General features: G+C 28.8%; 1 pseudogene; it reads left to right on the forward strand.

Moving 5' to 3' along the window:
• The first annotated feature begins 4,036 nt into the window (after positions 1-4,036).
• LOC107490864 (receptor-like protein EIX2) lies at positions 4,037-6,011 on the forward strand (annotated as a pseudogene).
• The last annotated feature ends 3,894 nt before the right edge of the window (positions 6,012-9,905 follow it).

The following is a 9,905-nucleotide window of genomic DNA, read 5'->3' on the forward strand; positions in this document are numbered from 1 at the left end:
TCTCCCTATATGGTGAATACATGTTTGCAAATTACTATGACGCTTTTAGCACAACATATCTTTGACTTTTATTTATTGCTTTGGGTGTTTGCTTGCAATTGAAGGGTCTCTTCTGGACTTGGATTGGGATTAGCAATGCTCACGGCTTATACTTGTCTTTCATGCATTGCTAGCTTAACTAATTTCAAACATAGTCCACTTGCTTTAGATTTTTGTAACTGAACACAATAAAAATCCTTAGAAAAGTTTATTTTTGCTGCAATAATTGTCTCCTCATGCAAATAAGGCTAGAGCCTAGATGATGCAACTTTAGTGTCGGCATTGTAATCCATGATTATTGATTACCTTTGAATGGAACTATGTAGAAATTATAAGAAAAGAATTCACTGTTGAATTCTCATGAGTAGGTGAATTCTTGAAAAGGGTAGGGTTAATTTTCAGTTGTGTAATATTGGTCTTTATGCGTTATTTTTTAATGGCAAAAAAATATATAGATCGTAGGTCCATATTGTACTTTGTACCCAATATTATTATATGATCCACTTCTAAAACTATTGATCAAAAGTTTATTTTGTATTTTAGTTTATTATGTCTATATTATTTTATGCCAAACTCGTACAAAAGTCTCAATATACAATTGATAAAAAAAACTTATATATGTTTTTCTCATATTTAATCTATAATTAATACTCGTCTAAAAAGCATATCCATGATAATGAATAATAGATTAGTTCAGGTTAGTTTAGCTCATCTCAGATTGGTTATGTTAGGGAAGACTTTCAATTGATTTGAACAAGGTTCATTCTGTGTACTAGGTTTCATGAAATTGAATTTGGTGGTGGACACTATATATCAAATCCATAGAGTCATTTTTCTTTACTAACTCAGTATGCCTAACTTGACTTAATATATCATCCTGTAATGATGTCTAATAATGTCAGAGGATACTATCTATAAAAACTTAGGTGTATTCTTGCAAAATTATATTGACCAACCAATTTATTTATTTTTTATCTGATAATTTCTGAAGTATTAATTTACGTGATGTAAGTCTTTTATATAATAGACTCAACGTAAGAATTTCACAATTTTGTATAGAATTTTTTAATTGTTTTAATAAGTATATATTACAAACATACAAGTATTGAAAGTAATTGTGTGTTTACATTTACATAATTTTACATTAACTGTATTTTACAAATTCATGAAAAAGTTGCAAAATTCTAATAGGACAACCTTGAATGTTGACTTAATGTCCTATTAAAACACAGGTGGAAATTGGGGAGATTAAGTACAGAATTAATTTGTCTTTTCCCAACACATAGGTTTTTTTTATATTTTAATATTTGTGATATGAACGTGAAGGAGGGTTAAAAATCTAATTGTACCTTATTTTTTTAAAAGTTAAATAATTAGAAATTTATTTTACTATTTGTAGTATGTTAAAAGTGGATAAGGATATTTTAGTCATTTTAAAAGTTAATGTTAAAAGGATATTTTAGTCTCTTATGATAGATTATGTGAATTTTTTAGTCTTTATAAAATTAAATTGAAATTTTAATTTCCAATACAATTTAACAATATCTAACTTGAAAGGATATAAAATTAATTATAAAAGGTTAATTAAAGTATTGAAAAAGATCCTTTAATTCTTTTGCAATATAATACAAAAGAATATTTTTGTATTTTCTTAGTTAATTAGAAGGACATTTCGTTATGAAATAATTATTATATGATATATTTTTAAATTTAATTAATATTTGGGTGAAAATATAAGAAGATATAAATTGTTGGGACTAAATATAATTTGATGACATATAAAAAAGAAAAATTTTTACCAAATATTAACCATACATCCAATCAAATTTAATTACATTAACAAAAAATTTAATACACATAAATTATGAGATTTTGATACAATTTATATCGTGTTTCATTTTATGTGTAAATCATGTCAGGGTCTCATAGTTTATGTATATATTTTGAATTCGCTAAAGATGATAGAAATTACATAGAATTAAACAGCACTGAAATATAAGTATTTTAGGAGAGTTATAAATAGGTAATATTATAAGAATTTTATTTTATGTAAGTAATTTTTTGTTGATTTTTATGTACACATAATATTTTTGAAAAAAAAAAGTTCTATAAATATTCTATTAAGTTTTTTTTAAATAAATTAAATTTATATTTATACTTATATTTTTCAAATTATTTACATTTTTGAACTTTATTATTTATTCCTTTTGGAAACTAAAAAAATAGGAAAAGTATAAGGAACCAAAACTCCAAAAGCTTATCAGCCAAAAACTAAACAAAATTATATTAATTTATATTAATAATTAATTAATTTTAAATTTTTTAAATTCAAAATTAAAAAAATTTTAAATTGATTAAGTAAACCTAATTAAAACCTATAAAAACCTTTCTCTTTTTTCTCACATTAACCTATCCACTTCCAACCATCACAAATTCGAAAAATATATAAAAGAACATCCATTTAATATGAAAAAGAAACATTCTAATACTTAGTAGAAGAAACATCCATATATATTAACTCGTAGAGATTTTGAATTCATCCAAAGGTATTTGGCTGGATTTTGGCTGATATACTTTTAGTTCCCTAGCTTTACTCAAAAAAATATCTGCACGGTTTGAATTGTCTTGGTTTAATTTTATCTTTTAATCATATTCAAACAATTATGATATATTGATATCTATTGTATTGATTTAATTTATTTTTTTCAATCCTATCTAATTCAAACTATTGAAATTTGGATTGGATTAGATTAGTTTATTTAATTTTAGAGAAAAAATAATTCAAAAATTTTAAATTAAAACCTTTTAAAATTTAAAATTTATATACAATATAATTTAAAATACAAAAATTCAAAACTTTAAAACTTGATTGGTTTATGTCCATCCAAATTTTAAATTCTTATCATTTGAATCAAAACTGGTTCGATTAAAAAATAAAATGAAATCAATATAATCTAAATTCTAATAAATTACTACAAGAATAGAATAGCGATCGATTTAGCAATTGATTATGGTGGTCGCTCAAACCTTGGTTGCTAATTAAAAAATAGCGACCAACTTCGGTCATTAATAGTTGGCAGCCGAATTTTGAACAAGGCCACCAAACTCTCACCAAAGAGTGTCGGTCGTTAAATCGATTGCTAACATAATTAGTTGTTGAGTAAATCGGTCGTTAAATGACGATCAACTTTTCCGTCGCTAAATCGATCGCTGATGAAATCAGTCGCTAAACCAGTTGTCGATGTCTGATTCAAAAATCTAAAATTGGTGGCTAATTCCTAAAATTCTGGTCTAGAAAAGAAATACCAGGTGGATAAAGATTGGAGTTGGTTGAAAGTTTGTATAAGAGTAAGTGCATGTTTGGGCGCCATTATTTTGTTTAAAAAAGATCTTTTTTCAATGAAAAAAGATCTTTTTTTATTTTTTAACGTGTTTGGCAAATTTCTAGTAGTAAAAGTAAAAGCACTAGTAAAATCAAAAAAAGATCTTTTTTGAGAAGCTGTAATTTACATCTTTTTTTAAAAGATCTTTTTTCCTTAAAAAAAGATGTTTTTCATGTAACAAATAAACAAAAAAGTACTTTTATATTGTTATACCCAAACATAATTGATAGATAAAAAAACCTTTTTACATGAGATATTCAAACATAAAATTACTTTTACTTCTCTATAAGATCTTTTAAAAAAAGATAATTCGAAAAAAGATCTTTTCTTAGAAGCTCACCCAAACAAGCCCTAATATTTGCAAAATAAAGTGCAACGAATAGCAGATTTTTTGCTCCAACTCACTAATAAAAGTAAAAGATAAAAGATAAATACTTGTACTACACACAAATTATTGACATTCACATATTCAGAAGCATTTCAGAGTCATATATGTGATAGATATGTCATAGACTAATAATTTCACATATAAACTGCACTACACTATTGTGTTAAGAAACTACTATTACTATATAGTATATACAATAATATTCCTCCTGGTTTAGTAATTGATCATGGCATCCCTATATGCAACTCAATCTCTTCCCTTGATTCTGTTCATCATTCTAACAACCTTCCTTCACTTCAGTTTATGCATGGCAAAAGGGCTAAACATGACATGCAATGAGAAAGAAAGGAATGCACTCCTCAGCTTCAAGCATGGACTCTCAGACCCTTCTAACAGGCTCTCATCATGGTCTAATGAAAAGGACTGCTGCAGATGGCTAGGAGTTCGCTGCGACAACATCACCGGCCGAGTCGTGGGACTCAATCTCAGCACCCCGCTCAACTCGCCTTACATGGAGTTGAGTGGTGAGATTAATCCTTCCTTGCTTGAACTAGAATCTTTGATTAGTCTGGACTTGAGTTTGAACTATTTTGTTCATACTCAAATACCAATTCTTTGGCTCAATGAAGGGACTAAGATACTTGGACCATAGCTTAAGTGGATTCATGGGACTAATTCCATATCAGCTAGGAAATCTTTCAAACCTGCAGCATCTTAATCTTGGATACAACTATGCTCTTCAAGTTGGTAACCTTAATTGGATTTCAACCCTTTCTTCATTACAATACCTTGATTTGAGTAGTACAGACCTACATAAAGAACTTGATTGGATTCAAGTTTTTGGTGCACTTCCTTCCCTTTCAGAATTGCACTCGGAGAATTGTCAAATTGATAACCTAGCACCATCAAAAGGGAAAGCTAACTTCACAAATCTCCATCTGCTTGATCTTTCAAACGACAATCTCAATCAAGGAATCCTTTCATGGATTTCTAATCTGAGTAGAACACTTGTGCAGCTTGATTTGCGCAGTAACTTTCTTCAGGGTGAAGTCCCTGAGATGCTATCAAGAATTCAGAACTTGCAGAGCCTTGTCTTACAAGGAAACCAACTCAGTGGGGAACTTCCAGATTCGTTAGGCAAGCTTGAGCATCTTGAAGTCTTGGATCTCAGTAACAACACCATCATAGGTCCTATTCCAGCATCATTGGCGAATTTATCATCCTTGAGGACGTTAAATCTCGGTCACAACCAACTCAATGGGACAATTCCAAAGAGTTTTGGATCCTTGAAAAATCTTCAGGTATTAAATCTTGCTTCAAATTCTCTAACTGGAGGTATGCCTGAAACTCTAGGAATTCTCTCAAATTTGGTGACATTAGACCTTTCATCAAATTTGTTGGAAGGACCAATGAATGAATTGAATTTTCTAAAACTTTCCAAATTAAAGGAACTTCGAATGTTGTCAACAGAACTATTTTTCAGTGTCAATTCTAGTTGGGTGGCCCCTTTTCAACTTGAATATGCTTTGATGAGTTTCTGTGGAGTAGGTCCTAAGTTTCCAACATGGCTTAAGAGGCAAAGTTCACTCAGGGTCTTTACAATCTCCAAATCATGTATCTCAGACAAGGCTCCAGTTTGGTTTTGGAATTGGACTTTGCAGCTCGAATTCCTGGATCTCTCTAACAATGAGATAAGTGGAGATCTATCTAATGTCTTCTTAAATTCCAGCATTATAAATTTGAGTTCTAATCTATTCAAGGGTCTATTGCCAAGTGTGTCTGCAAATGTTGAAGTGCTGAATATTGCCAACAATTCAATCTCAGGACCGATTTCTCCTTTCTTCTGTGAGAGGATGAATGGTAATGATACTAACAAGTTAGCCGTGCTCGATGTTTCGAACAATCGCTTATCCGGTGATCTTGGTCAATGTTGGATGAATTGGCAACCTTTAATGCATTTGAACTTGGGCACAAACAAATTGTCTGGTGAAATTCCAAACTCCATAGGGTACTTATCTGGACTAGAGTCTTTGTTGTTAGATGACAATGCCTTTTCCGGATCAGTTCCTTCGACAATGCAAAATTGCTCAATGTTGAAGTTCATTGACATGGGTGACAACCAACTTTTTGATACATTACCAGCATGGATATGGGAAATGCAATCTCTAATGGTTCTTCGCCTTCGATCCATCTTTGCATGAAAACTTGAGGAGAAAAGAAAGTTTAATTCAACAAGTGGATTCATGGGAGAAGAGTTATTGGGGTAAACCAAAATAATAAATCTTGATGTATATCAATTCTTTTTTTGCCAATTGAATTCTAAGGCATATAGTTTTAGATTATATATGTATTATTTTTTCTCCCATATATTAGCATCCTCTTTTGGCAGGTATAAATAGAAGGGCAATTTACCCAAATAAATAAAGTAGATAAAATCTTTACTCAAATACACAAAACAGAAACATGTTATGTGTATGTGCAATTTTTCATTTCTATGTAATCCGTGAGAAACAACCACGGTTTTTAATTTTTACATAAACCGTGGCTGTCTAAGACGGATTATGATTGTTTTGTGTTGTGTGTAAACCGTGGCAAGTAGCCACGGATTACGAAGGGAAAAAGGAAGCCATAAACCGTGGCAGGTTCTCACGGTTTATGAAGATGGCTAGATGGTGATAAAACGTTGTGGGAGGGAGAGGGAGAGGGACTTATATACTGATCAGTAGTATCTATTAGAAGAGTTTCAGAATTTGAGTGAAAAAAAAATTATTTTTTTTTATATCTTATTGGATAAAAACGTATCTAATATTTCTTATTTTTTTATTAATGGTTTTAAAATGATTAAAATGAATAATTAAGCTAAATTTTTTAGATCTTATTCAATAAAAATATATCTAACATATTAGTTCAAAATATGATCTCTTGTAGGATTTTAGATGTGTGGGTTAATAATTAAAACCCTTAAGATTTATTTTTTGGATTTTAAAATTAAAATTTTTAATTTTACTGAATATAATTTTTGGATGTATATTTAAATGATAATCTTTTAATAATTAAAAATACTAGAACTAAAAGTGAAATTTTAATGCTAGAACTAAAACAGAAATTTTAAATTTTAAATTTTAGTTTTATTTAGTTTGTATTTTGAATATGATAGAAGAAAATATATGAATTTAAACTTCTGTAAATATGAAGTTGATATACAATATATTTCATATTCAAGTAATAAAAGTTTTAAATCAAGAATCCTTTAAAGATTCATTATTTAGTTACTATTTTTATTTTATACACGAGTTTATATTAAGCAGAATACTCATCCCAATCCAAAATCAAATCATGTCCCCATTGACAATAAATACGCCATTGGTATTTAAACTTCATAAAAAAAAAATTCCATTCCTCAAGGCTTCTATTCTATGTAAGTAAAAAAAGTGTAGTTCAACTCATGCATATAGCATGCTAATGGTGCTAACTGCTAATGCAAATAAACTTCAATCAGAATTATGTTCTTTCACACTATATTAAGCAAACAAAATTTAATAGGAGCCCACTCACTCATCATATGATTGAGATTCTGTCTTTTTTTTTTTTCACTCAAAATTCTAAAACTCTTCTAATGGATACTACTTATCAGTATATCAGTCCATCTCCCTCTTCCTCTCACAACGTTTTATCACCATCTAGCCATCTTCATAAATCGTGGGAGTCTGCCATGGTTTATGGCTTTCTTCTTCCCTTCGTAATCCGTGGCTACTTGCCAAGGTTTACACACAACACAAAACAATCATAATATGTCTTAGACAACCACAGTTTATGTAGAAATTAAAAACCGTAGTTACTTTCCACGGATTATATAGAAATAGAAATCGCATTATTCCGGCGAAAGGATCCTCCTCCGAGGTAATGATTTTGGCCATTCCCCTTGTGATCACACTGCAACGGAAAACCAATTAGAACCGAAAAGAAAAACAAAGAACCCTAAAAGAAATATACCTCAGCTTCATGTTGAGTTTTGGATGCTTGCGTGGCTAAAAAATTTTGATATGGTAGTAAAATGGGTGTTATACTTTAACATGGTGATTTTTTGTGTTTTTCAAAATTATGGGAGTACACAAATCGGACCTACCGATTTGTGTTGAAAAAATTTTAAAAATTTGGAGTACACAAATCGGACCCACCGATTTGTGTTGAAAAAATTTTAAAAAGTTGGAGTACACAAATCGGACCCACCGATTTGTGTACTCCAAATTTTTTTAATTTTTTCAACACAAATCGGACGGTCCGAGTACAGAAATCGGACGATTCGATTTGTGTACCTAAAAATCGGACGGTCCGATTTCTGTACTTCTTAAAAATCGGACGGTCCGATTTGTACTCCGTACATTAAATCATTCCACATTTTAGAAAAATACCACATTAGATCACATTTTAGAAAAACACCATTGTTAATCTAATATTAAAAATAAAAAAATGATGCTTGCGTTTCAAATCTTGTTACCACAGTCCCTGCATATGTACATGAACTTATCGTACTTGTGGCTAGCATGTTGTTCCAAACATCTTTGCTAGGGAAGTTTGCCTTTCTGCAATTGACATAGGAAAAACGCTGTTCACCTTCATTCATCATCAGACATTGAGAGAGAGAGAGAGAATTTCAAACGGATTTTGAATTTGGCGCTACCGGAAAGAATTAAATAAGGGAGTAGGGAGTATTAGCAAGCAGGACGGTTAACAAAAACCAATTAATAAAAAAGACTAATTATATCATTATTATTAAAAAAATTATTTAAATAAAATTTATAAAGAAGGACCGATTTATTATTTTAAATGGACAATAACGTTATTAGTTAATTTCTAATGATATTTTAAATATCAAATAATTTTTTTTTAATTTTTTCAGTTTCAGTTTATTATTCATCTGTTTATTTTGTGTAATTTTAATTTTTAATTTTTTTCACAAAAAAATAACATCAAAATTAATTATTAAAGATAATTCAAAGAATAACCATAACCAAGTCTCAAGGCAAAATGAATTTGTATAAAAAAAATTATTCTTAGATTCTCTAAATTACGCTATAAAATTTACTTTGCTAATTGGTGATTTTTTTTGGGGATAAATTTCTTCAATTAATCCTCTATTTTTAAGTATAAATAGCGTTAGAGATTTAGATAAGTAATATTTTAGATATTAAGATTAAAAACTTAGAGTTATTAAATTTGGGAATTTAGATAGAGTTCTTTTTATATTTTTTAATGTTAAAAATTGATTAAACGTATTATTGTCTATTTAAAATAATTATTTAATCCTTTTTCTTGAATCGATTTAAATTGGCCTTTTAAAATAATTTTAATGTAATTAGTCCTTCTTAATAATTATTTATTATTAGTGGTCCTTTGGATTAATTTTTTTATTAAATAATTATAATTCTCGTAAATCGTGGAAGTGGATCTTCTCTATTGAAAAAAAAAAATGAATGGTGTCAAATGTTTAATCTAATCATTCATTATATAATTTATTAATAAAAATATATCTTCACAAGAAAAACATTGTAATATAAATAATTTATATCTTTTTTAAAAATAAATAAATTCAAAATATAATTATAATATATTCTCTAAAATATTTTAATATAACATTCATTAAAATATAATATATAATATAAATAATCTATATTTTCGTATATTGTACGAGTGTCCCTCTAATTTTACTAAATTATAATTTAATAATTTTTAACTATAAACTTCACAGAAAGGCAACAGTACCTGAAATCTCACCAATTAATAAGCACTAGCGTGCAATTTGCTGTTCTTACAAAGAAAAAGAAAATATTATTTTCCATTTTTAGAAAAGAAATACCATGTGGATAAACATAGGAGTTGGTTAAAAGTTTGTATAAGAGTAATACTTGCAAAATAAAGTGTGACGAATAGCAGATTTTTTGCTCCAACTCCTTAATAAAAGTAAAAAGTAAAAAATAAAAGATAAATACTTGTACTTCACACAAATTATTCACATCTACATATTCAGAAGCATTTCAGAGTCATATATGTGATAGATATGTTATAGTCACTGATAGAAGCATTTCACATATAAA

The sequence above is a fragment of the Arachis duranensis genome, chromosome 5 (genome assembly GCF_000817695.3).
Source record: "Arachis duranensis cultivar V14167 chromosome 5, aradu.V14167.gnm2.J7QH, whole genome shotgun sequence".
NCBI classification, from domain to species: Eukaryota; Viridiplantae; Streptophyta; class Magnoliopsida; order Fabales; family Fabaceae; genus Arachis; species Arachis duranensis.